The following is a 21,303-nucleotide window of genomic DNA, read 5'->3' on the forward strand; positions in this document are numbered from 1 at the left end:
AACATCACATGTAAGTGTATGCGATATAATACATGTCTGTTTTGGGTTTTAATGTCTCTTTAAAAGTCACTGATAATATTGTAAGAAGTTTAACGGTGACAGTCATCAGCTACAAAAAATAGCTTATTCGGCAGCTGTGATACAGTAAACACCTCACAACAAGCCATTCCCAAAACAAAGATGGCTGTCGGAGCGCGTCACGTGGCCCGCTAATTAGCCAATGCCACAGCAGTTTGGCTTTTCCGCTTCCCTTTCGTGTCAGGGAAGTATCGCGAGAGCCAGAGAGAGGTGTAGTTCTGGCCGAGGAGGACTCTGAGCTCGGCCGGGACGGGCGGTGGATAAGAGGTTGGTGTAGGAGGTCGTTGTAGCTTCGGTGCCGTCTCATTCGCCCTCACCTCCCTCTCTGTGCTCGGTAACTGTTCAGACGTGTGAGCGCTGCGAACGTCGGGAGCTGGAGAACGTCTGGAGGCTCCCCATCCCCCACCTCCAAGGGAGAGCTTCGCCATCGGCCCCTTTGGGTGGGGAAGGAAGCCGCTGGGGCTTCGGATTGTCCCGGGTTCCCGCAGACGAGGCCATGTAGGAGGCCGCCGAGTTGTGATCGGTAAGGGAAGGTTTGTGTGTGGGGGGAGGGCGGCGGGCTGCATCGTTTGGGTGGGGGAGGGGGATATTTACATCTGTGACCCCCAAACCATTTGTTGTCGCTTCCTCTGTGAGTTGTCACATCCGGGATCTCCCTGAGCATCGGAAACACATCGAATGTGTGTGTGAAGGCCTCATCCCTGCATTGTACACCCTGTGTGTCCTAGTCACTGACACCCCATTATTTATATACACCCCACACATCATCCCATGTGTCCTCATCACTCGCACCCCATTATTTATATACACCCCACACATCACCACGTGTGTCCTCGTCGCTGACACCCCATTATTTATATACACCCCACACATCACCACGCATGTCCTCATCACTCACACCCCATTATTTATATACACTCCACACATCACCCTGCCTGTCCTCGTCACTGACACCCCATTATTTAGATACACCCCACACATCACCCCGTGTGTCCTCGTCACTGAAACCCCATTATTTATATACACCCCACACATCACCCCGCGTGTCCTCGTCGCTCACACCCCATTATTTATATACACCCCACACATCACCCCGCGTGTCCTCGTCGCTCACACCCCATTATTTATATACACCCCACACATCACCCCGTGTGTCCTCGTCACTCACACCCCATTTATATACACCCCACACATCACCCCGCGTGTCCTCGTCACTCACACCCCATTATTTATATACACCCCACACATCACCCTGCGTGTCCTTGTCACTCATACCCCATTATTTATATACACCCCACACATCACCCCGTGTGTCCTAGTCACTGAAACCCCATTATTTATATACACCCCACACATCACCCTGCGTGTCCTAGTCACTGAAACCCCATTATTTATATACACCCCACACATCACCCTGCGTGTCCTTGTCACTCATACCCCATTATTTATATACACCCCACACATCACCCCGCGTGTCCTCGTCACTGAAACCCCATTATTTATATACACCCCACACATCCCCCCCCCCCCTGTGTCCTCATCATTGACACGCTATTATTATATATACCCAAAACCTCGCTGTGTATGTCCCCATCACTGATACCCCCATAATATACACCCCACACATCACCTGATGTGTCCTCTTCACTGACACCCCACATTGCACCATCCCCCATGCTTCACCCTGTGTCCTCATCGACACCCCCCCATTATTAGTATACACCCCATTAATATACACCCCTCACCAGCCCCCACACATTGCACTGTGTCCTCTCATCAATGATACCCCATTATTTATATACACCCCACACTGGAGTGTCCCCTGCACATTGCCAGGTGTCTGCCCCATCCTTCACCTTTGTCTATATATATTTATTATTGTTCTATGCTGGCCACACACACACACACTAACACACACACACATTTCCAAACAAGAATATTCACAGAAATTATCTTTGTACATTCGTTGACTCACTGGATGTCATTTGAAAATTTCACTTGCTTAGAACATTTTATCTTTTCTTGTTTACCAATCTATTTTATTTAATTATAAAACTTGGCACAGAAGCCAAGCAGTTTGTCCTGCACAGGGTTAAACCGCCCAGCGACCGATTTAATGCCAAACCATCCCAACCAAAAAGAATAACCTGACAGTGCAGATAAACTCATGGATCAGGTAGTACGTGGATCCTGTATATAAAATAGAATGCATGTCATTTTCTGAACAAAAATCGCATTTTCCCTCCTGTGCCGAGTTTTCCTTTTTTCTGCAGTTGTGAACAAATGGCAGTTTGACCCCATTAATACAGAAATGTGATGGCAGAGAATAGACTAAGTGGTCCATTGCGGCTGCCCTTTTTTTCTGCTGACCGCTTCACAGTGAATATCTTGTGAGCGGATGGCAGATAGAGGCAGTCACATACATGTATAAGATTGGCCTTCTGCCAGGTTTGGGGTTTGACCCCCCGTATGTTGATTGGACTCAAAGCGAGTTGGGCAGCAGATTTCAGCTGAAACCTGCAGGTCAGCTGTGTCCAATCACACACAGAACTCTGTGTACATAGGCTGGCTGTTTGTGCTCCCTGAAAAGAAGCAAGAAAAAAACGGGCATATCAGAAAGTATAAACGGCACACATTACACATTGTTAAACTTTCAGTTTACCCCTTGATTGCCTTGGTTAATCCCTTCTCTGCCAGTGTCATTAGTATAGTGTCTGTGTACAGTATTATCATTGATCCCCATATTCGTGTCACTGGAGATGTCTGTTAGCGCCAGATTGTCCGCCACTCTATCACAGTCCCAATATAAGCGATGATCACTGCCATTACATTATAGCTGTGAAAATTCCAGTAAATTTACTATAGTGTGTATTACATTATAACTTTCACACAAACCAAAAAACGCGCTCCAGATCCGTTCTGGTTGTGTTTCTAACATGGTTTTGATGCATTCCAGATGCTTGATTTCTTTCTTTTTTTTGTTTTCTCCCACTGTACTGAGGTCCAGTGCTTTTTTTTTTTTTTTTTTTTTTTTTTTTAATGCATTCCTGTGCCTTTTTGATGCGTATACCACATTTCAGTACAGTACAATGCATGAAAAATGCAGCATGCTCCTATTTTTTTTCTTTTTTTTTCCTGGAACCGTTATGGTGTGAACTATGGCATTGGAAACCATAGAACCTACTTTCCATGTTTTGTTATTGATGCAGGAAAAAACATGCTGGACTGAATGTGGTATGAACTGGCCCTTATTGGATTTTTGTTACCATAGACCTAGCACAGTACATTTTGGCCTAAATTGAATGAAGAAATTAGATTTTATTAGATATGTTTTTAGAGAAAGTTTTATATATATATATATATATATATATATATATATATATATATATATATATATATATATATATATATATATATATATATATATATATATATATATTATTATTATTTTTTTTCCGTTTTTATAGAATTAAAAAAAAAACACAGTGGTGAATACATGCCACCAAAAGAAAGCTTTGTGTGAAAAAAAATCTGTAAATTTAATTTGGGTTGTGTTGCATGATCGTGCAATTATCAGTTACTGTAGTGCACTTCTGAATAGCAAAAAAATGTCCTGGTCATGAATGGGGTAAAAACTTCTAGAGGTTCATTTTATAACTTTTTTTTCTTGAGTATTGATCTAGGTTTGTCCCAAGCATGTTTGAATCCATTTACTGGTGACTGTCTCAATTCCTCAGCTGAAAGTCTATTAACCACTTAAGCCCCGGACCAATTTGCAGCCAAAGGACCAAGCCCCTTTTTGCGATTCGGCACTGCGCCGCTTTAACTGACAATTGCGCAGTCGTGTGACGTGGCTCCCAAACAAAATTGGCGTCCTTTTTTTCCCAAAAATAGAGCTTCCTTTTGGTGGTATTTGATCACCCCTGCGGTTTTTATTTTTTGCACTATAAACAAAAATGGAGCAACAATTTTGAAAAAAATGCAATATTTTTAACTTTTTGCTATAATAAATATCCCCCAAAAATATATAAAAAATGATTTTTTTTTTCCTCAGTTGAGGCTGATTCGTATTCTTCTACATTTTTTGGGGGTAAAAAAAACGCAATTAGCGATTGATTGGTTTGTGCATAAGTTATAGCGTTTACAAAATAGGGGATAGTTTTATAGCATTTTTATTGATATATTTTTTTTTTTTACTAGTAATGGTGGCGATCAGCTATATTTTTTTTTTTTGCGGACACATCGGACGTTTTTGACTCATTTTTGGGACCGTTGTCATTTATACAGCAATCAGTGCTATTTAAATGTACTGATTCCTGTGTAAGTGACACTGGCAGTGAAGGAGATGACTACTAGGGGGCAGTGTAGGTGTTGTGTGACGTTATGTGTTTGTTTTTTTTATTTATTGTAGGGGGAGTGGCCTGGCATGTGACATCACTGATTGTCCTTCCCTATAAAAGGGAACAGAGGATCGGTGACAGCCACACAGGGAAGCATGGGGGGGTTTGTTTACACAGACCTCTCCTCGTTCTTCAGCTCTGACCCGATCGCGGGACACCAGCGGCAGTCGGGTCCCGTGGTCACGGAGCTCAGGACCGGGTCGGGAGTGCGCTGCTGGCAGCGCGCTCCCGACCCACGGCTGGGCACTTAAAGAATCGGATACGTGATTGTGCCCAGCCGCGCCATTCTGCCAACGTATATCGGCGTGAGGCGGTCCTTAAGCAGTTAAAAACATCAATTACCTTTCAGTAAAACAATAATTTTTAAGACTTGTTATGAACTTTCCTCTTGTTTAACAATTAGAAAATCGAAGAGACCTTCTTAAAATTAAAGCGGGGTTCCACCCTAAAGTGGAAATTCCGCTGATCGGAACCTTCCGGTGTCACAATTGGCACCTTTCAGGGGGAGGGGGGTGCAGATACCTGTCAAAGACAGGTATTTACACCCACTTCCGGGCATAGACTCCCGTGGGAGTCTATGCCTCTTCCTGTCCTGCCGCGCTGTCTGCTGGGACACACACGGGTCCCAGAGACAGTGCGGACAATTCCTATTGCGCTGCGCGACTCGCGCATGCGCAGTAGGGAACCGGGAAGTGAAGCCCATTTGCTTCACTTCCTCATTCCCTCACCTAGAATGGTGGCGGCAGCAGCCGAGAGCCTAGCGATCGATCGGCCTCGGCTGCCGGCATCGCTGGAACCCGGGACAGGTGAGTGTCCATTTTTTAAAAGTCAGCAACTGTAGTATTTATAGCTGCTGGCTTTTAATATTTTTTTCCCCAGTACAGTCCCGCTTTAAAAATTTCAAACTTAACTTTGTGTTATGGCCAGAATTGAGGACTCTTTCACACTGCCGCTCTCCCACAGGCATGTAAACCATTTACAGATCTTGTTGCCGCCCCCCCAATCTTTTGGCATATGTGTATACACGTGTCCTCCGATGCAGTTTTTTGGATTTTATCAGTAATCTAGTTGCAGCGCATGTCTGTGCTCCTGTGTCTTCATTGAAAGCAATGCAGCTGTGCTTAGATCGTTAAATAAAATATACTTGTAAATACTTTTTTTTTTTTTTTTGTAAATGTTCGTAAGAATGAAGCCGTTGGGTACTTGCACCTGGTAATCTAAGGCTGGGTTCACACTATTGCAAATTGAATGCGTGCTTCCCCGCATCCAATTTGCATAGCAGGAGATTGTGACTCGCTCTTTGGAGCCGGTTCACACTTCTTCCGTGCGAATTGCACAGGAGTCCTGTCCGTCTTTTGGTCTGTTTAAGGTCCGAATTCTGCCCAAAAATTGGGGTCAAACCGGACCTGAAACGGCAAATGGGAACGCACCGGACCCCTGCTGCATTGTGAACCCGGTCTAAGGCAGGGTTCTCTAAACTTTGGCCCGAGGGCTAGGTGTGGTCCTTTGTATGCCTTTAGCTAGCCCTTGAACAAAAAAATCCCCCTATATAAATGGGATTATAAGTGACCACCAACACCACACACAAATCAAAAACATGAATATTTTATTAACAAATACAAAACAAAAGATACACGTAAATACATTAAAACCAGAGGGGCCACTAAGCAAACAGTGTCCCAATGGTTTAACAAAATGTTATATACTCATAATTACATTAAAAAAAAACAACCAATAAATATTAATCATACTCTAAGCTGATGACCCCAACCGACGCGTTTCTAGTTGCTGAAAACTTTCCTCAGGGGTGAAGAGCAAAAAGTTGGGTGGTAAGTTGATAATTCTGAGATATTAAATCAAAGATGGATGTATTGGGACAATTCCATACAAATGCCTGTCATTGGTTTGTGTGGCTTTGTCCCAGACTGGTATTTGGCCATGACTACTTCCCTTTTGGTCCACCCTTCCCAATCTTCTGTGTAAAGAAAGAACGGGTTGCACAAATCTGTAGGTGCCTCAATTCTCATATACAAGGTTTTACTCAAAATAAGCATAAAGCCTCAATAGGCTCAAGTTTTGCAAAGAAAATGTGCCCGCAGGAGAGACTGAAGCCAGGGGCTCGGCAATGCGGCCCATAGATTAATTGACAAGTCACAGAGTGTTTCCATGTATGTGGCAAAGGGATGTAACCCTTGGGTCACTATTCCTTCACTGATACCAATAAGGGGGCTTTCTTCCTCCCACTGATACCAATGTATTTTTTTTTTCTCTCACTGAATACCAAAACTATGGCATTGTTTACACCCACTGATGTGGGGGCATTTTCTACTTCGGTTGGCCACAGTTGGGCTGCCTGAAAGTATGAAGGGCAGCAAACTGGCCCTTTGTTTTGTAAGTTTGGAGACCCTGCTCTCAGGTATGAACATCAGAATTTCCTGGCAGGAAAAAGTGAGACCGAGCACATGCATGCGCGTACAAATTCTTCTGTAGTCAAGGGAAGGTGACATATGCACATATTTGCTTGTAAAAATACTAACCAGGAATGCAGTTTTTTTTTTTTTTTTGTAATAAGGCTGTTTTGCTGCATCAGTTATTACAATAAAGCAGACCTTTGGCAATAAATAAAAAATTCCGGGGTGATGCTTGCAGCTGCATGTGCCACCCCAGTACAACCCTTTAGAGCTGAAGGCCACATTTTTGCTGTACGTTGGCATGAAGGGGTTCATGTTGATAATTGGAACAATGTTGAAGTTCATAGCAAACTTTACTGATACAACAATTGGGCCATTGAATGGACACTTTAAATTTTTATTCATTTTTTATTTTTTATTTTTTTCTCTCCATGTATGGCCAGCTTAAAGAGGAAGTAAACCCTGATGGGTTTACTTCCTCTTTGATTCCCTGCAAAGGTAAAGCATAATGGACTACTATGCATCACATAGTAGCCCATTATGTGTCGCTTACCTGACACAGGAGCCAGCGAAGTCACCGCTGTCCCCTGTAGTCTGCCGCATCCATCTTCTCGGTGGGTCTCGCTGCTCCGCCACTGTCATTCAAAGCCGCGATGACATCACTCCCGTGCATGCGCACAGAAGCCGCCACTCGGGGCATATTGCCGTGGACCGCAGCGCGCTCAGTGCGCCGTAGACAGAGGTGCCTGTCTTTCGGCAAATATCTCCTAAACCGTGTAGGTTTAGGAGAGATTTCTTGGACCTACGGGTAAGCATTAATCTAGGCTTACCTGTAGGTCAAAGTTGGTTGTAAGGGTTTACAACCACTTTAAGTTTACGTTCCTATGTGTACAGGTCCATTACAAATAGGCTTTGTTTAGATCAGTAGAGAAAAATGCCTGAATACCTAAGAATTTACAATTTTGGTATCCAATGTTGTGCATTTGCTCCCGAGCATAGCATATTTTAAGTGCTTTTTTATTTATTTTTTTATTAGAATAAAGATCCTGATTATCGCGGTGTAAGATCTTTCACGTTATACAAAAAAAATTGGGCTAACTTAACTGGTTAGTTTGTGTGTTTTTTATTGCAACATCCACCATTTTATTCTCTAGGGGAGATATATAGATGTAATTTTGTAGCAAAAAAAAAAAAGATTTTAACTTGAAACCAACAAATGTCAGAAAAAGGTTTAAGTGGTTAAGCTTCGCTCATTTACACAGCAAAGTGTATTCCTTTTGATCTAAAGGACAAATAGTTAAAATGTTTATACTTAAAGAGGAAGTAAACCCTGATGGGTTTACTTCCTCTTTTTTTCCCTGCAAAGGTAAAGCATAATGGACTACTATGCATCGCATAGTAGCTCATTATGTGTCACTTACCTGACACAGGAGCCAGCGAAGTCGCCGCTGATCCCTGTAGTCCGCCGCGTCCATCTTGCTGGTGGCGTCTCGCAGCTCTGACCAATGACAGCGGCGAAGCCGCGATGACGTCACTCCCGCGCATGCGCACGGGAGTCGCGCCTCGCAGCTCCGCCGCTGTCATACGGCGAGGCCGCGATGACGTCACTCCCGCGCATGCGCACGGGAGTCGACAAATTTGGCAAATCCATTCTTGGACTTGCCGCATTTAGTGCGCATGCGCGCCGCTGTCTACGGCGCATGCGCCGTAGACAGCGGTGCCCATTTTCGGGCAAATATCTCCTAAACCATATAGGTTTAGGAGATATTACTTGGACCTACAGGTAAGCCTTAATCTAGGCTTACCTGTAGGTCAAAGTTGTTTGGAAGGGTTTACTTCCATTTTAAGTTCCACTGTTAAAGAATGTTGTGATTCTTGGCAAACTGCCTGTGTGTGGTGCGTTTTTATTTTTTTCTCTTTCTTTTGTTGGCTTCAGCAGAACAAAGATAATTCTCTGCATAGAAAGAATCGGGAAATACTTTGTCAAGATCGCAAGGGGGAAAAAAACCCGCAATAACTATTAATGATGCAGCTCTACTCTATACCTGTGTTTTGTAAGCTGTAGGTGTTTTTCTCTTGCACAATGAATTTAGAATCATCTGTGACATCAGCTGTTATCTTCTAGCTTTTTTGTGTGCTGGAGTGGCAGAGAAAGAACAGGCATAAACCATGCACAAACTCTTGTCTACAGTCTAAGGACACCTGTACACATTCACATTATTGACAATTACCCAACTTGTCTGGAGTTTGGAAAGAAAACACACAAGCAAACTCCATGCAGTTAGTGCCCTTACCAGGGACTCCAGTGCTGCAAGGCAGAAGTGCAAACCACCACAAGATAATTAATGATAGGAGGAGAGAGCAGAGGGACTACTTGATTAGTCTTTTTTTTTTTTTTTTTCGTCCTGTCAGCAAGCTGGGGGTAAAGAGAGGACATTGCTTTATTTTCTGTGGGGGCTGCTGCCTATGGTGGTGGTGTGGGGTGCTTTGCATTTTTACACCACTAGCTGCTGTTTACCTCCCCTCTTAAGTATTTTTCTTATTAAAAGGGCTGTGCTGTGTGACAGGGCTGTGTAAATCACAGGACTGGGTGGATGGATAGCTACAGAAAACCTTAGTAGGTAGTACAGTTTTCATATATACAGAACCATTTGTGTGGAGTTGAGATTTTATATTCAGGCTCTGTTCGCATATATGCAAAGTGGATGTCTTTTGAACTCCATCGCACCCTGCAAGGTAATATCGTTATGAAATAGTTAATTTAAAGGCCTCCATGCTGTCACCACTGACAGGGCTTTCATATTCACCTGGTCTTCCTTCCGGGTTCATTGGCTCTAGCCATCTGATTGGCCGAGCTGCTATGACGTCGCTTCCATGCGTGGCACAGATCTCTGAAGCAATGGCACGGGTATGCCATTCATTCAGAGTGCATGTGCCAGTGATGTCACCAGCTACTGCTCACTGCAATATCTCCTAGGCAGTGCATGTTTAGGAGGTATTCATTTTACCTACAGGTAAGCTTTATTATAAGCTTACCAGTAGGTAAAAATAGGCAGAACAATTTTACCACCCCTTTAACCACTTGCTTAATAGGCACTTATACCCCTTTCTGACAGGGGAGTTTTCAGCTTTCAGCGCGGTCACACTTTGAGAATTGGGGCGATCTTTCTACTCTGTACACAAATGGCAAATAATGTGCAGCGCTTCCTGTACAAAGTGAATCAACATAAACCAGTCTTGTAAGAGTGAATAAAGTCCCATCTTGTGTGTCCGTGATTGAACTACATCTTCAATGAAATCCTCGAACAATAAATGAAAGTCTGCGTGCTTATCTTAAAGTGGAAAAAAGCAAACGAGATGTAAACACCACCAGCTGTGCACAGATGTGAGCACCAACTGCGGTCTCGGGTCCTCATTGAATAGATTGATAGCAGCAGGTGCCATTGGCTCCTACTTCTGCCAATCAAATCCAATGGGAGTGGGGGGGGGGGGGGCGAGCGCTTCTGTGAGGCACTTGAGAAGAGGAGCCAGGAGTGGCCTGGAGGGACCTCAGATGAGGAGGATCGACGCCACTCTGCAAAACCCTTGCACAAAGGAGGTAAATATGACTTGTTTTTTGTTATTTAAAAAAAAATAGACTTTATAACCGCTTTAAGGATCGCCCCACGTTCATATACTGCGGCAAAATCACATACCTGTACTTGATTCCTCGGGTCAGCACTGAGCTGCCGGGACCCACCGATCATTCGTAGGAGAGAGAAATAGCGGTCTGCCTATGTAAACATGGCAGACCGTTGTTCTGTCGGAGAGGGAGAGCAAGATCTTTTGTTCCTGTTAAAGTGGTTGTATACGCAGAGGCAGCATGTCAGCTACCTCGGCGTGGATCGGGCCAGATGTCGGTGCCTCGTTCTAAGGTAAGTATTTCATAATGATCTAGTATGCCTTTTCCTTTGCAGGTGGTAAAAATGATGCCTTTTCCTTTGCAGGTGGTAAAAAAAACAAAACATTAGCGGGTTTACTACCGCTTTAATCAGGAACACGGATGTCTCTCTTCCTCCAGTCAGTTCACCACCCACCCACACCCCCCCCCCCCCCCCCCCCCATCACTCCCCTAGAAGCACTTAACCCTTTCTTCGCACCTATTGTTAACCTCTTTCCTGGCAGTGTCCTTTATACAGTGACAGTGCATTTTTCTAACAATCGCTGATCGCAGCCATTACTAGAAAAAATCCATAAATCTATCCCATGGTTTGACACTATAAATTTTTTGCGGAAATCACATAATTTTTGTTGGGGGAGAAAAAAATCCCAATAAGTGTATATTAATATCGAAACAATTTTATTATTGAAAATATTAAGCAAAAATGTTGTAGAATACAAATTGGCCAAATTTGATGAAGAAACTAATTTTTTTTTTTTTTTTTTTATAGCAGAAAGATAGATATACATTTTCAAAATTGTCGGCTTTTTTTGTGCAAAAAATTTCAAATCTGCAGAGGTGATCAAATACCAAAAGAAAGCTCTATTTGTGAATGCACTCTGTTCACATATGTGAATTGCATGTATTTTGCACTGCATCGGATTCCCATAACATGTGAACTGGCAGGCTGCCTTTTCTATGGAGCCAGTGTTGTGTCTAATACTGTCCCTCGTCGGATAGTGTCGGCCCTGTACTGCACTTGCGCAGTACGGGAGACAAGGAGATTCCGAAAGTCTCTGAAGATGAACGGCGCCTGCACACTGAGTCCAGGTTCATGCCCCACCATCCAAGTTGACATAGAGTTGGAATAAAAAATTGCAGAGCGAGGCTGTGCCCGAAGCGTGGCGAGCGGCCCCGTTACTAAGTGCTACCGTATGTCCACTTGGATGGTGGGACTTGAACCTGGACTCGGAGTCTCCTTGTCCCCCGTACTGTGCAAGCGATGTGCCTGCGCAGTACGGGGCAGACACTATCCGATGGGGGGACAGTTTTTGGCAGAACTCCGGTTCACATTTGTGCAGTGTGAATTTACTGCATATTTAAAGAGTCCTGTGTATTTTCTGAGCACTGTGGTGCTGTTCAGATGCAAATTCCAGGTTCCTTTCCTTCTATGGGAAAGCTTCTGAATTGCACATCAGTTTTGAACACAGATTTGATCCGATAAAAAAAACACACCAAGGGGCAAGGCATAGATTAAAAAGGAAAACTATTGTAATTATTTGGTATTGCCTTTTTAAAGCAGACTTGTACTTTTTGAATCCAGCTATTTGCCGTCCCGTGGAACTCCATACTGGCTGCTGACACCTTCAGGTGGCCAGCTTCCGGGTCTCTTTCGTGGGCTGCTGTCATTGGCTGAGCAGAGTAGCAGCACGTTAGTGCCGTTAGCTTCGGCGTTGCCTTATTTATTCAGTGATGTGCGCTTGCTCAGCCTACTGTACCAGGGCTAACATGCAGGTATTCAATACACCCAATGTGACACTGCGCAATTCCAAATGTGTAAAAACAAAGCCGCTAACACGCTAAAATATTGATGTTTTTAGCCAAAATATGTGAAAAATATCAAGTGCAGCGCTATGTGTACATTAACAAAAACTGTGACAATGTATCGTATACAGAAAAGAAAAATGTATGTGTGTGTGTGTATAAGAGAGTATGTGAAAAACACTCTGTAACATTAAATGCACCCAAGCATTTATACAAACATCGACTTATTGCAAAAATAATACATAAAGTGATTAGATATAGTTCGTATCACAAGTCCGTTGTGTATGGAGTCAAGTCCCAAAAAGAACTAGGACTGATCTGAGGATCCTCCAAAAAGGTATGCCCAAAGAATTCACTGCTGGTACCATCACCATAAAGAATGTAGGCTTCCCAGACATTAATGACCCAATTAAACATATGTTCAAGGGGTCATAAATCGCTTATTGCTCCAAATTCTGGGGCACTGGCCTTGCAATCTCCGATCTACTAAATTTCACTGTGGAGGTCGCCCTTTCTCCAATTCTTGCGCGTATGTGGTTACAATATTTGAAGAGATGTCTCCGACATCAACCAAAATTAACATGTAATGGAAGGATAAAGCCAAAATAGCATACCATTTAAAATAAAAATAATGAACTCACATTTAAGTAGTCATTAAGAAGCATATCGATATAAAGTAGGCAGTGTTAGTCTTCCCGACGCGTTGCATCCACTGTATTTTTGCAATAAGTCGATGTTTGTATAAATGCTTGGGTGCATTTAATGTTAGTGTTTTTCACATACTCATACACACACATTTTTTTTCTTTTCTGTATACGATACATTGTCACATTTTTAACATGCAGGTATGTAAAACCTTAAAGCGGTTGTATAGTCTTTTTTTATAACTTTTATCTACAGGTAAGCCTATAATAAGGCTTACCTGTAGGTAAAAAAATATCTCCTAAACCTGTATGGTTTAGGACAGTGGTCATCGACCCTGTCTTCAGGGCCCACTAACAGGCCAGGTTTGCAAGATAACTGAAGTCCATCACAGGTGTTCTCATTTGCTGCTCAGCGATTGCAGTATTCTAGTCTGCATCTCCCCCAAGGTAATATATAAAACTTGGCCTGTTAGTGGGCCCTGAGGACAGGGTTGAGGAGATATTCCCCTCGCAATGAGCCGCTGGCTGCAGCGGCACATGCGCACAGGGGACTCTCGGCTGAAAGCACGGCAGGCGATATCGCGGCTCCGGCCACTCACAGCGCCCGAGCCGCGATACCAGGAAGACACGCCGGGGGAACATGTCGGCTCCCTCGACATGGATTGGGCGAGATGTCAGGGCCTTGTTCTAAGGTAAGTATTTCATAATGAGCTAGTATGCGGTGCCACTAAACCCACATCATAAAAAAACTACCAATAAATGCTGAATTACATGCTTTTCATACTCGGCCACTGTAAGATTTAGCTAGGGATTTTGCAGCTGTGGTGGCAACTCTGCACATGCTCAATTTTCAGTTTCTATGCTGAGCATTTCCTCCCCATCACATCTGGGCAGGCCATGTGACTAGTCACACATGAGGGCGTATACACAGTGATAAATGACACTAAGCAGCTTAACACAATGGATGTGGGCTTAAAGTGGTTGTAAACCCTTACAAATCACTTCGACCTACAGGTAAGCCTAGATTAAGGCTTACCTGTAGGTCCAAGCAATATCTCCTAAACCTATACGGTTTAGGAGATATTTGCCCGAAAACGGGCACCGCTGTCTACGGCGCATGCGCCGTAGACAGCGGCGCGCAGGCGCACTGAGCGCGGCAGTTCCAAGAATGGAGCTGCCGCTTTTGTCGACTCCCGTGCGCATGCGCGGGAGTGACGTCATCGCGGCTTTGCCGAATGACAGCGGCGGAGCTGCGAGACGCCACCAGCAAGATGGATGCTGCGGACTACAGGGGACAGCGGCGACTTCGCTGGCTCCTGTGTCAGGTAAGTGACACATAATGGGCTACTATGCGATGCACAGTAGTCCATTATGCTTTACCTTTGCAGGGAAAAAAAGAGGAAGTAAACTCCTGTGGTAGGGCGACCACTCTGTGCCAGATCACATAATTTTGCACAGTGGGAGCCCAGCAGCGGGGTACCATGGACTCTGTCTGCTGGCGCCTGCTGTTCACACAGAACAGAGGCAGAACGATAATCTGCCTATGTAAACAAGGCAAATTGTCATTCTGTCACAGGGGATGTTATGGATCCTTGATTTCTGCTAAGCAGGAATGTGGATATTTTCCTTCCTCTAGTGAAAGCACTTCCCCACATGGGTAAGCACAACTTAGGCCTACATTTAACTCTTTGATTGCCCCTGACGTTAATCTCTTCCCTGCCAGTGTCAGTACAGTGACTGCATATTTTTTAGCACTGATCACTATTGGTGTCATTAGTCCCCAAAAAGTGTCAGGTGTTTGATTTGTCCACCAAAATATCGCAGTCCCGCTACAAGTCGCTGCTCGCCACCATTACTAGTAAAATAAAAATCTATCTGCAAAAAATGAAGAGGGGTAAATCTTCCAGCGCTGAAGTGGTTAATGAAGGCTTCACCCCACTCTTATTTTAAGAAACTGGCTCTTTTTTTTTTTTTTTTTTTTGCGTTAGCTATGATTTTTCACACATTTGTGATTTGTGTAGTGCTCACTAAATGCATGAAGAGGGTTGTTGACAGAAGCCACATGCTGTATACACACAAAGCTATTTTTGTTCTATGTAATCAGTCATAGAAATCCGTTCTGCATTAAATAACACTTCACACATTTTAAGCAATACAGGTGTGAATCATTCACATAGACATGTCAGCAGATGTCTGTTTCCTTTTTGAAACAGGTTATATACACAGTTGGGCACTTTAGAAAATGTAGACCTTCAAATGTGTGTTTCCTTTTTTTTTTTTTTTTTACAATTTCAAGTGAATGTGTTTGTGGTTTAGTCATATGCATTTAGCACTAGGGAACACTATTTTTCTTTTGTGTAAGTAAATGTCTAATTCTGCATTTGTAATGAGCATCACAAGGTCTTTTAGATATGTTTTGAATGATTTTCCAGAAATGGTCCAGATCAAAAAATAGCAGCATTTTATTTATTTTGTGCGCTCAAACATAACAAATGACTTAAAGCATCTGACTGCATATAAAAAAAGAAAAAAAACAGTTGTACAGGAACATCAGTAGGGTGCATCTTGTAGGATATGCATTGAAATGGGTTTCTCAGTGTTTGGCGATGCCTGTGCCAATCACCTGGCTTTTCAGCATGCTATAATTTATTTTTTTTTTTTTTTCCTCCCGATGGCACAGGAAAAGCGCGAGTAGCTGCAAGGAATGCAGAAATACATCCACAGGTGCAAGATGTTTTGTACATTCAAGTTGAATCCTATTAATTTGGCTGTTTTAAATAAATAAAATTTGGGCACACCTATGAGTTTAGTCCATCGAGGTGCATGACACCTGCTGGGCTTAGTTCTATTATTTATATCTGACGGCTCTATAGATTTCCTGGAAGACATCTATCGCTGTAGTTTCTGGAGAGTAACACTAAACACGTTCACAAAATACAAAGGCTTCTGTGAATGGGCAGCGGAGGGGCAGGCATAGCTGCTATGTTTCCTCCTCCCTGATCCTTTGTCTCTCGCAGAGCAATAAACTTGTTAGCAAATGTAAATAGAGGTAAGCCTAGGAGATGTCCTGCATCTCCTTGGACTTAACTCGGTGTGCCTTCACTTTTCACAAAGTAGAAGAGTTTCTGGAATTCTGCTTTTTACGCCTATGTGCACAAGCAGTGCTTTGTACTGTGCTGTATTATAAAAATATAAAATCTACTTGAGATTTAGTAGGCTGAATACGTCTAAAACAATTGCAGAAGACTAAAATGGGACTAAATCTAAAATGCCATTTTAAGACTAAGTTTAAAAAATTTGCTGCAAAAATTAACACTGGTTTCTGCAACAAATTATGTTCCCAATCCAAGTTTCTTCTGTATTATTAATTTGCACTTCCTTGCTTTTTTCCTGATTAAGCTTCTTAGGCCTCATGTACACTGCTGCTGGTAAACGGACGTTTAGGAGCAGTTGGGCTTTTTTTTTTCCTTCTTTTTTTTTTTTTTTTCTCAGCTGCCCCTGAACTCTCCTATTATCTCATGAGTACATATGTACACAGGGGTCGTTTATAGTAGTTTCTGGGCAGTTGAGTTTAGAAGCATTTTTATGGAAAGGAAGAAAAATGCGTTCAGGACGTATGATCGGAGGCATGTGAAATGCCAAATGCCTGTAACAGCTTGTAAATGTGGTAACTTGCATTTAAATGTGTTTGTTTTATAGGCGTTTTTTATTTTATTTGTTAAAAAATAAAAAAATAAAAAAAAAAGCCTCCTAAATGCAAACGTGCCTTGTAAACGCAGCAAAACTGTTCTTTTTAAACTTTGTTTGCCATCTGCCATTTTTAAATCGTTCAGGGGAGCTTGTAAAACGTCCCGTGTATATAAAGCCTTACAGTCCCTTTCCTGCTCATTGGGCAAAGCTAGCTATGCTCATTTGTTGTCCATTGATTAGGCTTGCGACAGAGAGGGAAAACCTGAAAGCCCATTGGCTCAATCAATGAAATGGATATTTTGACGATGGGGAAACTCCTATCCTCATATTGATTAGTGGTTCCAAATTATTAACTACTGCAGTAGGGAACAGACACAAAATATATACTCCGCATCTCTCCAAATAACCGTTCTCCTTTATTATGACGCATGTGACGGTTTTTATACACATGATTATGTAGGTATCACATTAATATTACAATTGTACGTTTATGGTAACAAGGGGCGTTACATAGGCAGGCTAATTCTAATCAGGACTCGAAAGAATGCAAAACATGTACTGAAAACATTATTAGTGCCGTGTGCACAGTGAGGGCATTGTTCAATACATATAAAATAGAATACAATTATATACAGAACATACAAATTTCCATTACAGTATACATTGTGTGTCATATTCCGTCTGCCTGGCCATGTGTTATGGCAGTATATTGTAATTTGCAATAGTTTATCAGAATAACAAGTCATTTGAAAAGTAAAATTGTAAACATGTCTTGCAATATAGGGTTTAGTGGGATTTCATTGAAGGTCTGCTTTAAATTGGGTTATATTACTGGTGAAAGACCAGCTAGGATGGTAACTTTCCATCCATTGATGGGAAAATTGGTATCTCTAGATTTAGTTACCTATCTGTTAGTTTGGGCTTAAAAGTAAAGCTCTGAGGGAAATCAAATGGATACATTACAGGTAATTTGCTGATGTGTGTAAGAATTTTGCAATTTTTTCTCTGTTTATGATGATTATCTTTGAATATGTGCGTGAGTGGAAAGTTACAAGCCAGGCTGAGTAACGGTTTGTTATAATGATAGATTTTATAGCTCTTAGCAAGTCATTGGAATAGCTTTTAGAATACAAGAAGGAGGCAGTGGATTTAATCCTGGAATAGTGAATGTCACAACTAACTGCAGCATGTAGACATGACAAACAATAGAAACCCCTAATAAAATTACTGGTGTTGAAGAACAACTCTGTAAGAAATGACTAATGGCAAGCTAACATACTTACATGAATTATGAAATTCATGTTTAACAGTCAAGTCTGAGCTTGGATCCAGTAAAGCTATGAGTCACTATGGTGCTTTTGGATCAACTTACTAAAAAAATTCAACATTGCTATTGCCAATCTTTTTATAAATGGATCCAGTAATAAAAGTGTTACTAAACCCAGCACCCTGCATTCATTATATCTAGCTTCCCACAGTACACAGAATATGGAAATGCAAATATTTTACTAAATATAAACTTCTAAATACCCTTTCTATTTGTGTCCGGCCGAGCACCAACTAAAACTTGGAGGGGTTTTCATTCTGCTTTGACTGTTCTATGAGGCTTTCTGGACAGTGCTGATTAGCCCTGTGCTGATCACATGCACCCTTCCAAGGGAAAAAAAAAAAAAAAACACTAGCAATAAATACCAAACTGAGCATGTGCAGAGTGACTCCAAAGGCTCTATTCTATTAGGAGGGGGATTGGTGACAGTGAGAGAAGGTAAGAATCAGAAAACGGCATCAAACATCCTTTTTACACAATGCAGGCTTAACCTCTAAAGTGAGTAGAACAAGCATGCTTTACTAAATGCATGTACAGACTAATTTTACTCTTGTGGGTTTAGTAACATTTTAAAGTGGTTGTAAACTCTTACAACCAACTTTGACTAGATTAAGGCTTACCTGTTGGTCCAAGAAATATCTCCTAAACCTGTACGGTTTAGGAGATATTTACCTGAAGACAGCGGTGCGCAGGTGCACTGGACAGGCCGCAGATCGCGGCGATATGCAGCGAGTGTCGGCTCCCGTGCGCATGCGCGTGAGTGACGTCATCGCTGCTCCGGCGAATCACAGCGCCAGGGCAGCGAGACCCGCAAGTCACTCCGGGATCCATGGCAGCTGCGGACATGAAGACGGAGGACCGTTTCGGGGGCTTCATTCTCAGGTAAGTTATTCATAATGAGCCAGTATGCTATGAATACTAGCTCATTATGCCTTTGCCTTACAGGGTGTTTTTATTTTTTGCCTTCTTTAAGAGGAAGCTAGGCTTATACAGAGTTTGCTTTTTTAGAAAGTAAATGCACACATTTTTGTAGTAAAAAATGTATTTTATTATGTATTGCCCCCCCCCCCCCCCCCCGGAGCCTGCAAAGCATTGCACCTGTGATTGGTGGCTTGCAGTTGTGTTGTCTGGCTCCTGCAGACACTTAATCCAGCTTAATGCCCATACTAATGTACGGTCTTTCTTTTAGACAATAGTAAGAAGAGCCAGCAACACTGTAATCCTTGAAGTGTCGTTTATTGGTACATCAGAGTGACAGTAAAACAAAGCTGACGCGTTTCGGCAAAAGCCTTAGTTGTAGCTTTCTTTTAGACACCTGGAGGGAGTGCTCACCAGCATCGTTGCAGTTCCTTGTACAACCACTTTTACCTACAGGTAAGCTTATATTGAGGTTCACCTGTAGGTGCTGGAAATTTCTTGTAAGCCTCCACGATTTAGGAGATGTTTATAATAAAGCCATGTGCTGATGTCTACGGTGCATGCACACTTTAGAAAGGGCAGATCGTACCAGTTCTAAAGGGTCATGCCATGACTTCTGGCTCCCGCCCGCATGTGACGTCACGCGACTCCGGGCAGTCACAGAGCTGGAGTTCGTGGCCCCGGAAGGAAGAGGGGTGAAGATGGAAGCTCACTGCTAGTGGCAACACCGGTGACATCGCAGGCTTTGGTTTCAGTTAAGGGACACATAATGGGCTACTATACGATTGTATAGTAGCCCATTATGCTTTGCATTTGCAGGGAAATAAAGAGGAAGTAAAACTCATCAGGGTTTAAGAACTACAAGCGGTCTGCCACGGTTACAGATGGGACTTGTCATTTTTTTTTTTCAGTCATAGATTTCTCAGAATGAATCGCTGGGATAGCCCTGCACAGCTGCACTGATTTTTAAATGCGACACCGACTGTGGGGAGTGGATTCCTCACCCGCTCACACAGTGGAAGGGTTGGGGGGGGGAGGTGAGCGGGATAACCATTAATTAGGACAAGGGGTAGGGCTATATAGTGAATGTAAATAATTGTGGTGGTGTTTTTATTTTTTTTTTTTTTTATTTTTTTTTGGGACCCTCACGGCACCTTGAAACCCATCCATTGACCACTTGGGGGTCCATGAACCCCTCCATTAGATTGTAGTTTCTTTTTGAGTCCATTCCAGCTCTTATTTTATTCTTCCCTGATGAAGACATTGCTCCTGAAACATGTTGGCTGTTTTTATGTGGCAGTATTTAAGTTTAACTAAAGGCAAAGCTGTTCTTTAATTTTGGACAGTGGAGAGAGGAATTAGAACATCTGTCGTGTGTTTGTTTTTTTTATTTTATTTTTTTATTTATTTTTTTTTTTTTTTTTTAGCTGTCTCAGCCCTTTTTAGGGAGATTCTCCCTTTCTATTTGTTCTGTTTACCATTATCATTGACAGTAACAGAATATCCCAAATTTTGGGTTGATAATAGAGAGGCAATCTTCCAATACTGACACTAGTTCCGGTGACCTGGGGATCTGCAATATAATCCCTTGATTTGCAGTGATTTCCTCTAACTTCCTTTTTTGGCTATGGGACAGGAAGCGGCAGTAAATATCCCCAAGAGGGCACAGATGGCAAAATAAAAACTAACGGGTTATAACCATCCCTTATGTAATATCCCAAGTGGAAACAAAATTTTAAAAAAGTGCCTATGGTTCTACTTTAACGGTACTTTGGGCTCTATCGCTTTGTGATTTGGCGCCCGTTTCTTTACTTTGTGTTGCTCTAGGAAGTTTGTAGACTGATATGACCTTTCATTCTGTTGATGAATTGTGAAGTAGATATATCTTTTATAAAGCTGGCATTTATTGGCTAACCACTGGTCATAAACCACACTTTAGCTTTAATGTTACCTTCAAAATTGAATAACATTTTTGATTACCTTAACCACTTAACAACCGCCCATTGCCGATTAACGGCTTCAGGGCGGTTGTTTAACTCTGAGAGGCCGTTAATTAACGGCCTCCCAGAATTCTGCTCTCGCGCGCCCCCTGGGGCGCGCACACGAGAGCATCCGTGACCGCTGGGTCCAGTGGACCCGGCGAATCACGGTAAACGGCCGCTCATCGCGGCCGTTTACCACGTGATCGCTCCGTCAAATGACGGAGTGATCACTTGTAAACAAACCGGCGTCATGTTATGACGCCGGTTCCTCCCTCCCCCTCTCTGTACCGATCGGTACAGCGGAGGGGGAAGAGATCGGTGTCAGCAGCGATGTGGGCTGCATCTGCAGTGCCCACATCGCTGCTCACCGAAAATTAACCCCTCAATTC

General features: G+C 42.8%; 1 protein-coding gene across 5 annotated transcripts in view; it reads left to right on the forward strand.

The window, feature by feature from the left end:
* The first annotated feature begins 267 nt into the window (after positions 1 to 267).
* RNF111 (ring finger protein 111) overlaps positions 268 to 21,303 on the forward strand; it is an 88,456-nt gene continuing 67,420 nt past the window's right edge. For all 5 annotated transcript variants that reach the window (XM_077472399.1, XM_077472400.1, XM_077472401.1 and 2 more), the window contains exon 1: positions 268 to 601. The gene's annotated coding sequence lies outside the window, so the exon portion shown is untranslated. The remainder of the gene's footprint in view (positions 602 to 21,303) is intronic.

Source organism: Lithobates pipiens, unplaced genomic scaffold, assembly GCF_037356315.1.
Source record: "Lithobates pipiens isolate NorthernLeopardFrog02 unplaced genomic scaffold, aLitPip1_a1.2 Scaffold_8, whole genome shotgun sequence".
NCBI classification, from domain to species: domain Eukaryota; kingdom Metazoa; phylum Chordata; class Amphibia; order Anura; family Ranidae; genus Lithobates; species Lithobates pipiens.